Source organism: Mytilus californianus, unplaced genomic scaffold (genome assembly GCF_021869535.1).
Source record: "Mytilus californianus isolate M0D057914Y unplaced genomic scaffold, xbMytCali1.0.p SCAF_7, whole genome shotgun sequence".
Classification (NCBI taxonomy): domain Eukaryota; kingdom Metazoa; phylum Mollusca; class Bivalvia; order Mytilida; family Mytilidae; genus Mytilus; species Mytilus californianus.
In genome coordinates this window covers 48734550-48753030 of record NW_026262723.1, presented here as the reverse complement: position 1 = coordinate 48753030, position 18481 = coordinate 48734550, and the positions used below count along the sequence as shown (strand labels likewise).

At 34.1% G+C, this 18481-nt stretch overlaps 1 long non-coding RNA gene across 1 annotated transcript; it reads left to right on the top strand.

Annotated features, from left to right (window-relative positions):
• The first annotated feature begins 13921 nt into the window (after window positions 1–13921).
• On the top strand, window positions 13922–17180 carry LOC127709779 (uncharacterized). Its single transcript, XR_007985761.1, has 2 exons — window positions 13922–13957; window positions 17017–17180. It is a non-coding gene; the product is annotated as an uncharacterized LOC127709779 (long non-coding RNA).
• Window positions 17181–18481: the final 1301 nt, after the last annotated feature.

Below are 18481 nucleotides of genomic sequence, written 5' to 3'. Positions count from 1 at the left end.
CATGGTAACGGCAGCCATTTCCAAAATTCCAAAGTCAAATAGTAACTCTGCACATGCCAGTTAACATTTCTGTAAAGTTTCATAAAGTTTGGAGGATTTTGAAATTTTTGGACATTTTTGTATTTATGCTGTTTCCATGGTAACAGTGACCGATTCTAAAATTTTAAAGACAGATGCCACTTTGGCAGATGACCAGGAATATACCATGAAAGTATCATGGAATTTGACCTACCATTATAAGTGAGTAAATGATACTTTTAAGAATTTCCCATAGGGGCTAATGGTAAATGTTTCTCCAGTTTCCATGGTAATGGCAGCCATTTTGGAATTTCTAAATATGGTCAACACATCTTGGCATGCCAGGCTACATTCCACTAAAGTTTCATCTAGTTGGGTCCCATAATGAAAGATTTAATAGATTTGCAATTTTTATTTTTTTTTCATATTTTTTCTGTTTCCATGGTAACGGCAGCCATTTTTTAGTTCCAAAGTTGCACTGCAACTCGAAAGTCAGGCTTCCTTGTTATAGTGCCCCATCATTTAGATTGGTTCCTTTGGCTCTGTGAAAACGGGCGGACAAAATTAGGTGGAAGAAAAATAATAATAACAAGTAATCCTGTGTTAGGATGCTAACACAAAAGTCGCCAAAACGGTCCCCAACCATTGTTCTGCTGTTTCCATTGTAACGGCAGCCATTTTGAAATTTCAAAGTCGGATAGCACATCTACACATGACAGGTCACATTACTTACAAGTTACATAAAAATTGGACCAATTTTCAAATTTAGGCATTCGTGTTTCCATGGTTACGGTGGCCATTTTGGAAATTCCAAAGTCAAATGTCACATCTACATAAGACAGTCAACATTTGTGTAAAGTTTCATTAAGTTTGAAGCATTTTGAAATTTTGACATTTTTGCAGTTTCCATGATAACGGTAGCCATTTTGAAAATTCCAAAGTCGGATGGCACATCTACACATGACAGGTCACATTACTGTCAAGTTTCATAAAGATTGGACCAAATCTAGATTTTTCGCATTTTTGTTGTTTCCATGACAACGGCGGCCATTTTGGAAATTCCAAAGTCAAATTCCAAATCTACATACACTTGTTAACATCTCTGTAAAATTTCATTAAATTTTAAGCATTTTAAAAAAAAATCACATTTTTGCAGTTTCCATGGTACCGGCGACCATTCTAAAAATTCCAAAGTCGAATTACAGCTACATATGATGCTACCTGTAATAATCTATCATTATATAACATAAAAAGTACATAGGAATAATTCAACACTATCACATGACTAATCACATGACTATTGTTCTAGAATGTTCCATGAAAATTGACCCCCTAAAATAATGCCAAGAAGACCCCGGGCTGAAATAAAAAATGTGGAATGGACACCTGGACATAGGTCTCTTGTATTACACAAAACTTAAAGGTTCTACCAGTAGCGAATCAATAGTCGAAAAATGACCCAACCCATGTTCTGGCCCCCAAATAGTGCCAAGTTGACTCCCATATGAAATAAAAAATAGTGAATGCACCCCTAGGGATACTACCCCAACATCATACCAAATATAAAGTTTCCATCTTTTAAGGCTTGGAAGAAAATGGTCGGACAAATTAGGGTTAAGAATAATAATAATAATAATAATAATAATAATTAAAAACCAATTGTTCAAAGAACAATTGAAGGTCTTTCCACATCAATTTTCTAAGTAATTGATAGGAAGCTACTTCTGGTTTACTCAAAGTTATTAATAGCGTCAAAGTATAGTTTTCTTCATACTGATTCAATAAATAAATGGTTTCTATATACTTTTGCCTGAAATAAGGGAGATAATTGCCAACTTCCGGTTTAGAAAATGTCACTTCCGGTCGCATATGATAGCTTTATTCACACTGATTCCAAAAATATATAGTTTGTATATACTTATGCCTGTAATGAGGAAGATAATATGCTACTTCCGGTTTATAAAATGTCACTTCCGTTCTCAAATGATAGGTTAACCTATGATCATTCAAAAAATATATGGTTTCTAGGTACTTTTCCATGAAATAAGTGCAAAAAATACTACTTCCGGTTCACTCAAGGTCACTTCCGGTTTACTTTTTTCAAGGTCATATGTCAACCAACAGTTTGCAAAAGACCCTATGGCTTTATCATGTACCAAGTTGGAGTATAATCAACTAACCTTAAATTGAATCATTTCAGGGACAATAACTCCTATAAGATATCATTGGATTGTTTCAGACCAAATGTATCATATCTTAAACACAATTAAGCAAACATTTTGCACTAGTTCTTTAATTTGTAATTTTAAAAGTGACAGAGGAGATCAAATAACAAGGAAAAGTCAAAATTTAGAATATGACCTTGACATATGACCTTGGCCTCAATTTCATTTAAATGAACCAATGAAACTAAAATCAATATACCTTAGGTCTCTATCACTTACCATCCATGCTATACTTTTATATATCCCTTATGTCAAATACAGAAGGGGAAATAACTCTCATATGGAGTTTACGTATTGCTTCGGTTAAAATTGGACAAAACATCCTGAGGATATAATGAGTTATATAATTTGTCGCTTTCTTTTACGGTTATGGAGGAGATGCACACACAAGGAAAACAGTGTTCGGGGAGATAACTCCTACAAAGAAAAGTATTCGGTTAAGCAGGGTCAATTTCAAAGGCGCATAAACTGTTCAATATCATATACGAAACATCTAAGCGACATATTGCGAAACAAAAATTTATCCCAAGATTTATTTACACTGATTCCAAAAATATATGGTTTATATATACTTATGCCTGTAATAAGGGAGATAATATGCTACTTCCGGTTTATAAAATATCACTTCCAGTCTCAAATGATAGATTTATGTATGACCATTCAAAAAATATATGGTTTCTATGTACTTCTACATGAAATAAGTGCAAAAATGATTACTTCCGGTTCACTCAAGGTCACTTCCGGTTGACATTTTTCAAGGTCATATGTCACCCAACATTTTGCAAAAGATCTTATGGCTTTATCATGTACCAAGTTGAAGTTATAATCAATTAACCTTAAATTGAATCATTTCAGAGACAATAACTCATATAAGATATCATTTGATTATTTCAGACCAAATGTATCATATCTTAATCACAATTAAGCAAACATTTTGCACTAGTTCTTTAATTTGTAATTTTAAAAGTGACAGAGGAGATCAAATAACAAGGAAAAGTCAAAATTTAGAATATGACCTTGACCTTTGACCTTGGCCTCAATTTCATTTAAATGAACCAAGGAACTCAAATCAAAATACCTTAGGTCTCTATCACTTACCATTCATGCTATACATTTATATATCCCTTATGTCAAATACAGAAGGGGAAATAACTCTCATATGGAGTTTACGTATCGCTTCGGTCAAAATTGGACAAAACATCCTGAGGATATAACGAGCAATTTGGTAAAATAAATTTGTCGCTTTCTTTTACAGTTACGGAGGACATCCTTGCACAAGGAAAACAGTGTTCGGGGAGATAACTCCTACAAAGAAAATTATTCGGTTTCGCAGGGTAATTTTCAAAGGCGCATAAACTGTTCGATATCATATACCAAATATCTAAGCGACATATTGCGAAACAAATATTTATCGCAAGAACAAAATTAGGCGGAAGAAAAAAAAAAAATTAAAAACCAATTGTTCAATGAACAATTGAAGGTCTTTCCACATCAATTTTCTAAATAATTGATGAGAAGCTAATTCTGGTTTACTCAAAGCTACTATTGGCGTCCAATCATAGGTTTCTTCATACTGATTCAATAAACATATGGTTTCTATAGACTTTTGCCTGAAATAAGGGAGATAATTGTCAACTTCCGGTTTAGAAAATAACACTTCCGGTCTCATATGATAGCTTTAATTACACTGATTCCAAAAATATATGGTTTATATATACTTTTGCCTGTAAAAAGGAAGATAATTGGATACTTTCGGTTTAGAAAATGTCACTTCCGGTCTCATATGATATATTTATTTACACTGATTCCAAAAATATATGGTTTATATATACTTTTGCCTGTAAAAAGGGAGATAATTGGCTACTTCCGGTTTAGAAAATGTCACTTTCGGTCTCATTTGATAGCTTTATTTACAGATTCCAAAAATATATGGTTTATATATACTTATGCCTGTAATAAGGAAGATAATATGCTACTTCCGGTTTATAAAATATCACTTCCGGTCTCAAATGATGGATTAATGTATGACCATTCAAAAAATATATGGTTTCTATGTACTTCTACATGAAATAAGTGCAAAAATGACTACTCCCGGTTCACTCAAGGTCACTTCCGGTTGACATTTTTCAAGGTCATATGTCACCCAACATTTTGCAAAAGATCTTATGGCTTTATCATGTACCAATATGAAGTAATAATCAATTTACCTTAAAATAAAACATTTCAGGGGCAATAACTTCAATAAGATGTCGCTGGATTGTCTCAGACCAAATGTATTATATCTTCATCACAATATAACAAACATTTTGCACTTGTTCTTTAATATATAACATTAAAAATATCGGAGAAAATGCAAAAACAAGCAAAAGACAAAATTCAGAACATGACCTTGACCTTTGACCTTGACCTCATTTTCGAAGTTAGGATCCAAGGACCTTAAATAAAAAGACTAAATGTTTATACGGCTTACAGTTTACGAGTAACAAAAACATAACGACAAATTTATTTGATAAAGGTAGATAACTCCTATAAAATTTCATCGAATCGCTTCGATCCAAATTAGCCAAAAATTCCTGAGGATGTAACGAACAATTTAGAAAAAGAATTTTGTCGATATCTTTTTTTGTTACGAAGGAGATGCACACACTTGATAAACAGTGAATAGGGAGATAACTCTTACAAAGATAATTGTTCGGCTTAGCAGGGTAAAATTTAAAAGCGCATAAACTATACGATACAATATGAGAAATATCTAAGCGACATATTGCGAAACAAATATTTATCGCAAGAACAAAATTTGGCGGAAGAAAAAAAAAATAATAATAATAATAATAATAATTAAAAACCAATTGTTCAAAGAACAATTGAAGGTCTTTCCACATCTATTTTCTAAATAATTGATAAGAAGCTACTTCTGGTTTACTCAAAGCTACTATTAGCGTCAAATCATAGGTTTCTTCATACTGATTCAATAGATATATGATTTCTATAGACTTTTGCCTGAAATAAGGAGATAATTGTCAACTTCCGGTTTAAAAAATTTCACTTCCGGTCTCATATGATAGCTTTATTTACACTGATTCCAAAAATATTTAGTTTATATATACTTTTGCCCGTAAAAAGGGAGATAATTGTCAACTTCCGGTTTAAAAAATGTCACTTCCGGTCTCATATGATAGATTTATTTACACTGATTCCAAAAATATATAGTTTGTATAAACTTATGCCTGTAATAAGGGAGATAATATGCTACTTCCGGTTTTAAAATGTCACTTCAGGTCTCAAATGATAGGTTAATGTATGACCATTCAAAAAATATATGGTTTCTATGTATTTTTACATAAAATAAGTGCAAAAATGACTACTTCCGGTTTACTCCAGGTCACTTCCGGTTGATATTTTTCAAGGTCACATGTCACTTAACATTTTCTAAAAGACCGTATTGCTTTATCATGTACCAATCTGAAGTAATAATCAATTTACCTTTAAATAAAACATTTCAGGGGCAATAACTCCTATAAGATGTCACTGGATTGTTTCAGAGCAAATGTATCATATCTTCATAACAATACTTTTATATATAACGTTAAAAATATCAGAGAAAATGCAAAAACAAGCAAAAGACAAAATAAAGAACATGACCTTGACCTTTGACCTTGACCTCATTTTCTAAGTTAGGCCCCAAGGAACTCAAATAAAAAGACTATAGGTTTATACGGCTTACGGTTTATGAGTTACAAAACCATAACGACAAATTTATTTCATAAAGGTAGATAACTCCTATAAAATTTCATCGAATCGCTTCTATCCAAATTAGCCAAAAATTTCTGAGGATGTAACGAACAATTTAGAAAAAGAATTTTGTCAATATCTTTTTTTGTTACGAAGGAGATGCACACACTTGATAAACAGTGAATAGGGAGATAACTCTTACGTCTTAGCAGGGTGAAATTTAAAAGCGCATAAACTATACGATACAATATGAGAAATATCTAAGCGACATATTGTGAAACAAATATTTATCGCAAGAACAAAATTAGGCGGAAGAAAAAAAAAAATATAAATCAATTGCTTTAAAAAAGCAATTGTAAACGGTCTTTCCCCTCTGAAAACATGATTGGTTGGTTGGTTGGTTGGTTTGATTTGTTTGTTTGTTTGTTTGTTTGTTTTATTTATTCAATGCATGTTTTAACGTCTACCAGTCAATTGTTCACATTACAAGGAGAGAGAAAGAAAGATAAAACCACAAGTAATAGAAAGAAACAGGTTTAATAGCCCCCCCCTAAATAAAAAGAGGGGAGGGACCCCAAGTCCTCATTTTCAGACAAGAGTCCATATTATTGTGTTGGTTAAGTTTCTATATTTAGTTTGGAAAGTTTTTATTCTATTTTAGGTCCCGCGCGCGTCTTTGTCTCGCGCCAGATTGTGGCGTCACGTGACGACGCTTTAAAATAGCGAAAACTTAGCATTTTTATTTCTTTTTAGGTGGAGACGTTGGACAGACAACATGTATAGCGACGGAATACACACAATGTATTTCTTTTGTCATTGTAGGAAATTGACGTTTCGATCACAGTTCACAAGCAGTGCATGCTTTGGATTTAATTGATCCGGTGTAACTTTAAAACACGTTTATCGATTATTTTCATACAATGTACATTTTTCAGCAGCAGTTTGTAACACAGATTTGTATTTTAATCTAGGAGCAGACATTTTATTGTAGGATTTCACTGAGATTTACGGACCTAGCAAGCGATTTTTACGGCATTGCAATTTCTTTTCTGTACGGAAATTCTTGTGAGGTAGCTGCACCACGTTGTTCTATGAAGATGTAATACATGTATACCCTGATGACTGCAAATTTTGAGGTCAATTGGACATGTAGTTTTAGAACAGTAGCGGACACAAGAGTTTGGTCAATTTTTTTCGAGAAGAAATGTAATAACAATATTAAAAACCAATTGTTCAAAGAACAATTGAAGGTCTTTCCACATCAATTTTCTAAATAATTGATGAGAAGCTAATTCTGGTTTACTCAAAGCTACTATTGGCGTCCAATCATAGGTTTCTTCATACTGACTCAATAAACATATGGTTTCTATAGACTTTTGCCTGAAATAAGGGAGATAATTGTCAACTTCCGGTTTATAAAATGTCACTTCCGGTCTCATATGATAGCTTTATTTACACTGATTCCAAAAATATATGGTTTATATATACTTTTGCCTGTAAAAAGGAAGATAATTGGCTACTTCCGGTTTAGAAAATGTCACTTTCGGTCTCATATGATAGATTTATTTACACTGATTCCAAAAATATGTGGTTTATATATACTCTTGCCTGTAAAAAAGGAGATAATTGGCTACTTCCGGTTTAGAAAATGTCACTTTCCGTCTCATATGATAGCATTATTTACACTGATTCCAAAAATATATGGTTTATATATACTTATGCCTGTAATAAGGGAGATAATATGCTACTTCCGGTTGATAAAATATCACTTCCGGTCTCAAATGATAGATTAATGTATGACCATTCAAAAAATATATGGTTTCTATGTACTTCTACATGAAATGAGTGCAAAAATGACAACTTCCGGTTGACTAAAGGTCACTTCCGGTTGACATTTTTCAAGGTCATATGTCACCCAACATTTTGAAAAAGATCTTATCGCTTTATCATGTACCAATATGAAGTAATAATCAATTTACCTTAAAATAAAACATTTCAGGGGCAATAACTCCAATAAGATGTCGCTGGATTGTCTCAGACCAAATGTACCATATCTTCATCACAATATAACAAACATTTTGCACTTGTTCTTTAATATATAACATTTAAAATATCGAAGAAAATGCAAAAACAAGCAAAAGACAAAATTCAGAACATGACCTTGACCTTTGACATTGACCTCATTTTCGAAGTAAGGATTTAAGGACCTCAAATATAAAGACTATAGGTTTATACGGCTTACATTTTATGAGTAACAAAAACATAACGACAAATTTATTCGATAAAGGTAGATAACTCCTATAAAATTTCATCGAATCGCTTCGATCCAAATAAGCCAAAAATTCCTAAGGATGTAACGAACAATTTACAAAAAGAATTTTGTCGATATCTTTTTTTGTTACGAAGGAGATGCACACACTTGATAAACAGTGAATAGGGAGATAACTCTTACAAAGATAATTGTTCGGCTTAGCAGGGTGAAATTTAAAAGCGCATAAACTATACGATACAATATGAGAAATATCTAAGCGACATATTGCGAAACAAATATTTATCACAAGAACAAAATTTGGCGGAAGAAAAATAAGAAAAATTAAAAACCAATTGTTCAAAGAACAATTGAAGGTCTTTCCACATCAATTTTCTAAATAATTGATGAGAAGATAATTCTTGTTTACTCAAAGCTACTATTGGCGTCCAATCATAGGTTTCTTCATACTGATTCAATAAACATGGTTTCTATAGATTTTTGCCTGAAATAAGGGAAATAATTGTCAACATCCGGTTTAGAAAATGTCACTTCCGGTCTCATATGATAGCTTTATATACACTGATTCCAAAAAAATATGGTTTATATATACTTTTGCCTGTAAAAAGGAAGATAATTGGCTACTTCCGGTTTAGAAAATGTCACTTCCGGTCTCATATGATAGATTTATTTACACTGATTCCAAAAATATATGGTTTATATATACTTTTGCCTGTAAAAAGGGAGATAATTGGCTACTTCCGGTTTAGAAAATGTCACTTTCGGTCTCATTTGATAGCTTTATTTACACTGATTCCAAAAATATATGGTTTATATATACTTATGCCTGTAATAAGGGAGATAATATGCTACTTCCGGTTTATAAAATATCACTTCCGGTCTCAAATGATAGATTAATGTATGACCATTCAAAAAATATATGGTTTCTATGTACTTCTACATGAAATAAGTGCAAAAATGACTACTCCCGGTTCACTCAAGGTCGCTTCCGGTTGACATTTTTCAAGGTCATATGTCACCCAACATTTTGCAAAAGATCTTATGGCTTTAACATGTACCAATATGAAGTAATAATCAATTTACCTTAAAATAAAACATTTCAGGGGCAATAACTCCAATAAGATGTCGCTGGATTGTCTCAGACCAAATGTATTATATCTTCATCACAATATAACAAACATTTTGCACTAGTTCTTTAATATATCACATTAAAAATATCGGAGAAAATGCAAAAACAAGCAAAAGACAAAATTCAGAACATGACCTTGACCTTTGACCTTGACCTCATTTTTGAAATTAGGATCCAAGGACCTTAAATAAAAAGACTATAGGTTTATACGGCTTACAGTTTATGAGTAACAAAAACATAACGACAAATTTATTTGATAAAGGTAGATAACTCCTATAAAATTTCATCGAATTGCTTCGATCCAAATTAGCCAAAAATTTCTGAGGATGTAACGAACAATTCAGAAAAAGAATTTTGTCGATATCTTTTTTTGTTACGAAGGAGATGCACACACTTGATAAACAGTGAATAGGGAGATAACTCTTACAAAGATAATTGTTCGGCTTAGCAGGGTAAAATTTAAAAGCGCATAAACTATACGATACAATATGAGAAATATCTAAGCGACATATTGCGAAACAAATATTTATCGCACGAACAAAATTTGGCGGAAGAAAAAAAAAAAAATAATAATAATAATAATAATAATAATCAGAACAAATACAATAGGTCTTTCCACCGAAAAGTGGAAAGACCTAATAATCAGAACAAATACAATAGGTCTTTCCACCGAAAAGTGGAAAGACCTAATAATCAGAACAATTACAATAGGTCTTTCCACCGAAAAGTGGAAAGACCTAATAATCAGAACAATTACAATAGGTCTTTCCACAGAAAAGTGGAAAGACCTAATTATAAGAAACGGGACAAAAACATAAAGTCCCAAAAACACCGTTTTGGCGACTTAACTAGATTTGTAATTGCTGGCAATAACGGATGGCACCCTTCCCCCATTGCCAGGCGAGCAGCAGCCATTTAGAAAATTCCAAAGTCAAAGAGTGCATCTACTCATGCAAATTATCATTTTTGTAAAGTTTCATTAAGTTTGGAACATTTTGAACTTTTAGACATTTTTGCTGTTTCCATGGTTACCGCGGCCATTTTGAAAATTCCAACTTCAAAATGCAACTCTGCCCATGCCAGTTACTATTTCTGTAAAGTTTCATCCAGTTTGCATCATTTTCATTTTTTTGGAAATTTTGGACATTTTTGCTGTTTCCATGGTTACAGTGGATAATTCCAAAATTCTAAAAGCAGACATCTCATTGCCTCATGTCATGTTATATATCAATACAATTTCATTGACTTTGATGGAATACTCTTTAAGGAAATGCTGATTTTATGCATTTTCACATAGGGTCAATGTTAAACTTGCCCACAGTTTCCATGACAACGGCGGCCATTTTGGACTATCCAAATATTGTCTTGACATCTTAGCATACTGGGTAACAGTTTCATAAAGTTTCATTCAGTTGGGTGTTATAACGAAAGAGTTAGAATTTTTTATATTTCAGCTGTTTCCATGGTAACGGCAGCCATTTTGAAAATTCCGAAGTCAAACTGCAAATCAGCACATGCCAGTAACCATTCCTGTGAAGTTTCTTCCAATTTGGAACACTTTGACTTTTTTTCGCATTTTTGCTGTTTCCATGGAAACGGCGGCCATTTTTTACCATTCCATAGCAAGGTGCACAACTTTACATGGGGGTCCTCATTATAGTAGAGTTCCATCAACATTGGTCCATTGGATTCCAAGATCTCGCGCGGACAAAATGTGTGGAAGAAAAATAAGAAAAAAAAGAAACGTAGAATAACAGTATGTCACCCCAACTCCGTTGAGGGTGCCATAAATATAAGAAAAAAAGAAACGTAGAATAACAATATGTCACACCAACTCCGTTGAGGGTGCCATAATAATAATGATAAGAAACGGGAAAAAAACATAAAGTCCCCAAAACTCCGTTTTGGCGACTTAATAATAATAATAAGAAACGGGACAAAAACATAACGTCCCCAAAACTCCGTTTTGGCGACTTAGTAACTAGATTTGCCATTGCAAGCAAAAGCGGATGTCACCCTTCCCCCCATTGTCTCTAAGCGGCAGCCATTTTGAAAATTTTAAACAGTGAATGGACATATATGCATGGCTTTACATCTTTCTGTAAATTTTCAGAACATTTGGAGCAATTTGAAATTTTTACACATTTTTGCTGTTTCCATGGCAACGGCGGCCATTTTGGAAATTCCAAAGCCAGAAGTCTCATTTATACTTGCCAGTTAACATTTATATTAAGATTCATAAAGTTTGGAGCATTTTGAAATTTTTGACATTTTTGCTGGTTTCCATGGTAACAGAGACCATTTCCAAAATTTTAATGACAGATGCCACATTGGTACATTGGAGGGAACATACCATCAAGGTTTCAATGGATCTGACCTAACATTTTAAGAGAGGAAATGCTACATTAAGGTTTTTGGATCATTTTAACCTGTTTTGCATTGTTTCCATGGTAACGGCAGACATTTTTGAAATTCCAGCGCCAAATTCCACATCTACCAATGTTGCTCATCATTACTGTGAAGTTTCATTAAATTTTGAGCATTTTGATATTTTTGAAATTTTTGGTGTAGTTTCCATGGCAACATAGTAGTTCCAGTGATTGCCAAAATCATCCAAAACCAGTATATAGTGGGCACCCATATTGTATTAAAATATCATGATTCTAAGTTTATGCATATCCAAATAATCCAACAAAGTCAAAAATTTTATTTTTTCTCCTTTCTTTGGTTTCCATGGTAACGGTGGCCATTTAAAAAATTCCAAAGGTGTCGTGCATAACTAGAGTTGGTGCTCATTTTGGTATCCATTCAATATAATTGGTCCATTAATCTATGAGAAAACTGGCGGACAAAAAAAGGTGGAATAATAATAATTATAACTAGATTTGTAATTGCCAGCAATAACGGATGGCACCCTCGTCCCCCCATTGCCAGTATAATGGCAGCCATTTTGAATATTCAAAAGTCGAACATCGCATCTGCATATGCTAGTTACCATTACGGTAAATTTTGAGAAAATTTGGAGCATTTTGAAATTTTTGAAATTTTTTATGTTTCCATGGTAACGATGGCCATTTCCAAATTCCAAAAGCAGACGACACATTGGCACATGGCATGTTACATATTCATACAGTTTCATTGATCTCTATGTTATATTCTTTAAGAAAATGCAGCTTTAATGTATTTTCCCATAGGGTCAATGTTAAACTTTCGCCCTGTTTCCATGACAATGGCGGCCATTTTGGAATTTCTAAATACTGTCTGCACATCTAGGCTTACCAAGTAACATTTCCATAAAGTTTCATCCAGGTAGGTCTTATAATGAAAGATTTAAAATTTTGAAATTTTTTCGCATTTTAGAAGTTTCCATGGTAACCATGGCCATCTTGCACATTCCAAAGTCAGAGGGACAACTTTGCATGGTGGTCTACATTATACCATAGTTCCATCAACTTTGGTCCATTCAATTCTGAGAATTGCCCCGGACAAAAATAGTGGAAGAAAATTAATAATAACTAGATTTGCCATTGCAAGCAATTGCGGATGGCACCCTTCCCCCATTGCCAGGCGAGCGGCAGCCATTTAGAAAATTCCAAATTCAAAGAGTGCATCTACACAAGCAAATTATCATTTTTCTTAAGTTTCATAAAGTTTGGAGCATTTTGAACTTTTAGACATTTTTGCTGTTTCCATGGTTACCGCGGCCATTTTGAAAATTCCAACTTCAAAATGCAACTCTGCTTATGCCAGTCACAATTTCTGTAAAGTTTCATCCAGTTTGCAGCATTTTTATTTTTTTGAAACTTTGGACATTTTTGCTGTATCCATGGTTACAGTGGATAATTCCAAAATTCTAAAAGCAGACATCTCATTGCCACGTGTCATGTTATATATCAATACAGTTTGATTCACTTTGATTTTATGCATTTTCCCGTAGGGTCAATGTTAAACTTGCCCCCAGTTTCCATGACAACGGCAACTATTTTGGAAATTCCAACACCAGTTACCACTTCTACACATGCCAGTCAACATTATTGTGAAGTTTCATTAAGTTTGAAGCATTTTGAAAATTTTGAAAATTTTGCTGCTGTATCCATGGTAACATAGAAGTTCTAATGATTGTGAAAATCATTTAAATCCTGTATATAATGGACAACTACATTGTATAAAAATTTGATGATTTCGAGTTATAGCATACCCACATTATTCACCAAACCCTTAAGTTTTTGGAGCATTTTGACCTTTTTGCCTTGTTTCCATGGTAACGGCAGACATTTTCGAAATTCCAATGCCAAATTTCACATCTCCCAATGTTGCTCACCGTTACTATGAAGTTTCATTAAATTTGAAGCATTTTGATATTTTTGAAATTTTTGGTGTAGTTTCCATGGCAACATAGTAGTTCCAATGATTGCCAAAATCATACCAAAACCAGTATATAGTGGGCACCTACATTGTATTAAAATATCATGATTTTTAGTTTAAGCATATCGTAATAATTCACCAAAACCAAAAACTGGATTTTTTTCACGTTTGTGTAGTTTCCATGGAAACGGCGGCCATTTTTTACCATTCCATAGCAAGGTGCACAACTTTAAATGGGGGTCCATCAACATTGGTCAATTGGATTCCAAGAACTCGCGCGGACAAAAATGTGTGGAAGAAAAATAATAAAAACTAGATTTGCCATTGCAAGCAATAGCGGATGGCACCCTTCCCCCCATTGCCAGGCGAGCGGCACCCATTTAGAAAATTCCAAAGTCAAAGAGTGCATCTACACATGCAAATTATCATTTTTGTAAAGTTTCTTGAAGTTTGGAGCATTTTAAAATTTTGGACATTTTTGCTGTTTCCATGGTTACGGCGGCCATTTTGAAAATTCCAACTTCAAAATGCCAGTTACCATTTCTGTAAACTTTTATCAAGTTTGCAGCATTTTGATTAATTTTGGAATTTTGGACATTTTTTCTGTTTCCATGGTTACTGTGGATAAATCGAAAATTCTAGAAGCAGACATCTCATTGCCACATGTCATGTTATATATCAATACAGTTTCATTGATTTTGATGAAATACTCTTTAAGAAAATGCTGATTTTATGCATTTTCCCATAGGGTCAATGTAAAACTTGCCCCCAGTTTCCATGACAACGACAGCCATTTTTGACTATCCAAATATTGTCTTGACATCTTAGCATACTGGGTAACATTTTCATAAAGTTTCATCCAGATGGGTCTTATAACAAAATGTTAGAATTTTTGATATTGTAGCTGTTTCCATGGTAACGGCAGCCATTTTGAAAATGCGAAGTCAAACTGCAAATCAGCACATGCCATGGTTACAGCGGCCATTTTGAAAATTCCAACTTCAAAATGCAACTCTGCCCATGCCAGTTACTATTTCTGTAAAGTTTCATCCAGTTTGCACCATTTTCATTTTTTTTTGGAATTTTTTGACATTTTTGCTGTTTCCATGGTTACAGTGGATAATTCCAAAATTCTAAAAGCAGACATCTCATTGCCTCATGTCATGTTATATATCAATACAATTTCATTGACTTTGGTGGAATACTCTTAAGAAAATGCTGATTTTATGCATTTTCACATAGGGTCAATGTTAAACTTGCCCCCAGTTTCCATGACAACGGCGGCCATTTTGGACTATCCAAATATTGTCTTGACATCTTAGCATACTGAGTAACATTTTCAAAAAGTTTCATCCAGTTGGTTCTTATAATGAAAGAGTTAGAATTTTTGATATTTTAGCTGTTTCCATGGTAACGGCAGCCATTTTGAAAATTCCAAAGTCAAACTGCAAATCAGCACATGCCAGTTACCATTCCTGTGGAGTTTCTTCCAGTTTGGAACACTTTGATTTTTTTCGCATTTTTGCTGTTTCCATGGAAACGGCGGCCATTTTTTACCATTCCATACCAAGGTGCACAACTTCAGATGGGGGTCCTCATTATAGTTGAGTTCCATCAACATTGGTCCGTTCATTTCTGAGAACTCGCGCGGACAAAAAGTGTGGAAGAAAAATAATAAAAACTAGATTTGTAATTGCTAGCAATAACGGATGGCACCCTTCCACCATTGCCTGGCGAGCGGCAGCCATTTAGAAAATTCGAAAGTCAAAGAGTGCATCTACACATGCAAATTATCATTTTTGTAAAGTTTCATTAAGTTTGGAGCATTTTGAACTTTTGGACATTTTTGCTGTTTCCATGGTTACAGCGGCCATTTTTTATCCTTCCATAGCAAGGTGCACAACTTTACATGGGGGTCCTCATTATAGTAGAGTTCCATCAACATTGATCCTTTGGATTCCAAGAACTCGCGCGGACAAAATGTGTGGAAGAAAAATAAGAAAAAAAAGAAACGTAGAATAACAGTATGTCACCCCAACTCCGTTGAGGGTGCCATAACTAGATTTGTAATTGCTAGCAATAACGGATGGCACCCTTCCCCATTGCCAGGGTAACGGCAGCCATTTTGAAAATTCTAAACTCAAAGAGTGCATTTACACATGTCAATTAACATTTTTGTAAAGTTTGATCAAGTTTGAAGCATTTTGAAAATTTTGACATTTTTGCTGTTTCCATGGTTACGGCAGCCATTTTGAAAATTTCAAAGTCAAACTGCAAATCAGCACATGCCAGTTAACATTCCTGTGGAGTTTCTTCCAGTTTGGAACACTTTGATTTTTTTCGCATTTTTGCTGTTTCCATGGAAACGGCGGCCATTTTTTACCATTCCATAGCAAGGTGCACAACTTTACATGGGGGTCCTCATTATAGTAGAGTTCCATCAACATTGGTCCATTGGATTCCAAGAACTCGCGCAGACAAAATGTGTGGAAGAAAAATAATAAAAACTAGATTTGCCATTGCAAGCAATAGCGGATGGCACCCTTTCCCCCATTGTCAGGCGAGCGGCATCCATTTAGAAAATTCCAAAGTCAAACAGTGCATCTACACATGCAAATTATCATTTTTGTAAAGTTTCATTAAGTTTGGAGCATTTTGAAATTTTGGACATTTTTGCTGTTTCCATGGTTATGGCGGCCATTTTGAAAATTCCAACTTCAAAATGCAACTCTGCCTATGCCAGTTACCATTTCTGTAAAGTTTCATCCAGTTTGCAGCTTTTTTATTTTTTTGAAATTTTGGACATTTTTGCTGTTTCCCTGGTTACAGTGGATAATTCCAAAATTCTAGAAGAGACATCTCATTGCCACATGTCATGTTATATATCAATACAGTTTCATTGACTTTGGTGAAATACTCTTTAAGAAAATGCTGATTTTATGCATTTTCCCATAGGGTCAATGTAAAACTTACCCCCAGTTTCCATGACAACGGCGGCCATTTTGGACTATCCAAATATTGTCTTGACATCTTAGCATACTGGGTAACATTTTCATAAAGTTTCATCCAGTTGGGTCTTATAACGAAAGAGTTAGAATTTTTGATATTTTAGCTGTTTCCATGGGAACGGCAGCCATATTGAAAATTCCGCAGTCAAACTGCAAATCAGCACATGCCAGTTCCTGTGGAGTTTCTTCCAGTTTGGAACACTTTGATTTTTTTCGCATTTTTGCTGTTTCCATGGAGACGGCGGCCATTTTTTACCATTCCGTAGCAAGGTGCACAACTTTACATGGGGGTCCTCATTATAGTAGAGTTCCATCAACATTGGTCCATTGGATTCCAAGAACTCGCGCGGACAAAATGTGTGGAAGAAAAATAAGAAAAAAAAAAGAAACGTAGAATAACAGTATGTCACCCCAATTCCGTTGAGGGTGCCATAAGAATCGAAAAATAACAATATGTCACCCGACCTCAGTCAGGGTGACATAATAATAAAAATAAGAAAAAAAAGAAACGTAGAATAACAATATGTCACCCCCAACTCCGTTGAGGGTGCCATAATAAAGAAACGGAGGAAAAGCAATATGTCACCCGACATTGTCGTACGGGTGACATAATAAGAAAAAAAAGAAATGTAGAATAACAATACGTCACCCCAACTCCGTTGAGGGTGCCATAATAATAATAATAATAATAACTAGAATTGCCATTGCAAGCAATAGCAGATGTCACCCTTCCCCCATTGCCAATAAGCGGCAGCCATTTCAAGAAATGTTAACAGTGAATGCATATATATGCATGGCTATACATCTTTCTGTAAATTTTCAGTACATTCAGAGCATTTTAAAAAATTTCGCATTCTTAACGTTTCCATGGCAACGGCAGCCATTTTGATAATTTCAAAGTCAAAAGTCTCATCTATACTTGGCAGCTAACAAAAATATCAATTTTCATGACGTTCAAAGCATTTTGAAAATTTTTTGACATTTTTGAAGTTTCCATGGCAACGGTGGCTATTTTGCAATTCCGAAGTCAAAAGTCTCATCCAGACTTGGCAGTCAATAATCTTATTAAGTTTCATCAATTTTGGAGCATTTTGATTTTTTTTAAATTTTTTGATATTTGTGATGGTTCCTATGGTAACAGAGACCATTCCCAAATTTTAATGACAGATGCCACATTGGTACATGGGAGGGAACATACCATCAAAGTTTCAATGGATTTGACCTACCGTTTTAAGAAAGTAAATGCCACTTTAAGGTTTTTGAAGCATTTTGACCATATTTGCATTGTTTCCATGGTAACGGCAGACATTTTCGAAATTCCAACGCCAAATTCCACATCTACCAATGTTGCTCATCGTTACTGTGAAGTTTCAAGAAATTTGGAGCATTTTGATATTTTTGAAATTTTTGGTGTTGTTTCCATGACAACATAGTAGTTCCAATGATTGCCAAAATCATCCAAAACCAGTATATAGTGGGCACCTACATTGTATTAAAATCTAATAATTTAGGGTTGAAGCATTCTAAAATAAATCACCAAACTCCAAAATTGTATTTTTTCACCATTTTTCAGTTTCCATGGTGATGGCAGCCATTTTTTAGTTCCAAAGTTGCACTGCAACTGGAAAGTCAGGGTTCCTTGTTATAGTGAACCATCATTCAGATTGGTTCCTTTGGCTCTTAGAAAGCGGGCGGACAAAATTAGGTGGAAGAAAAATAATAATAATAATAATAG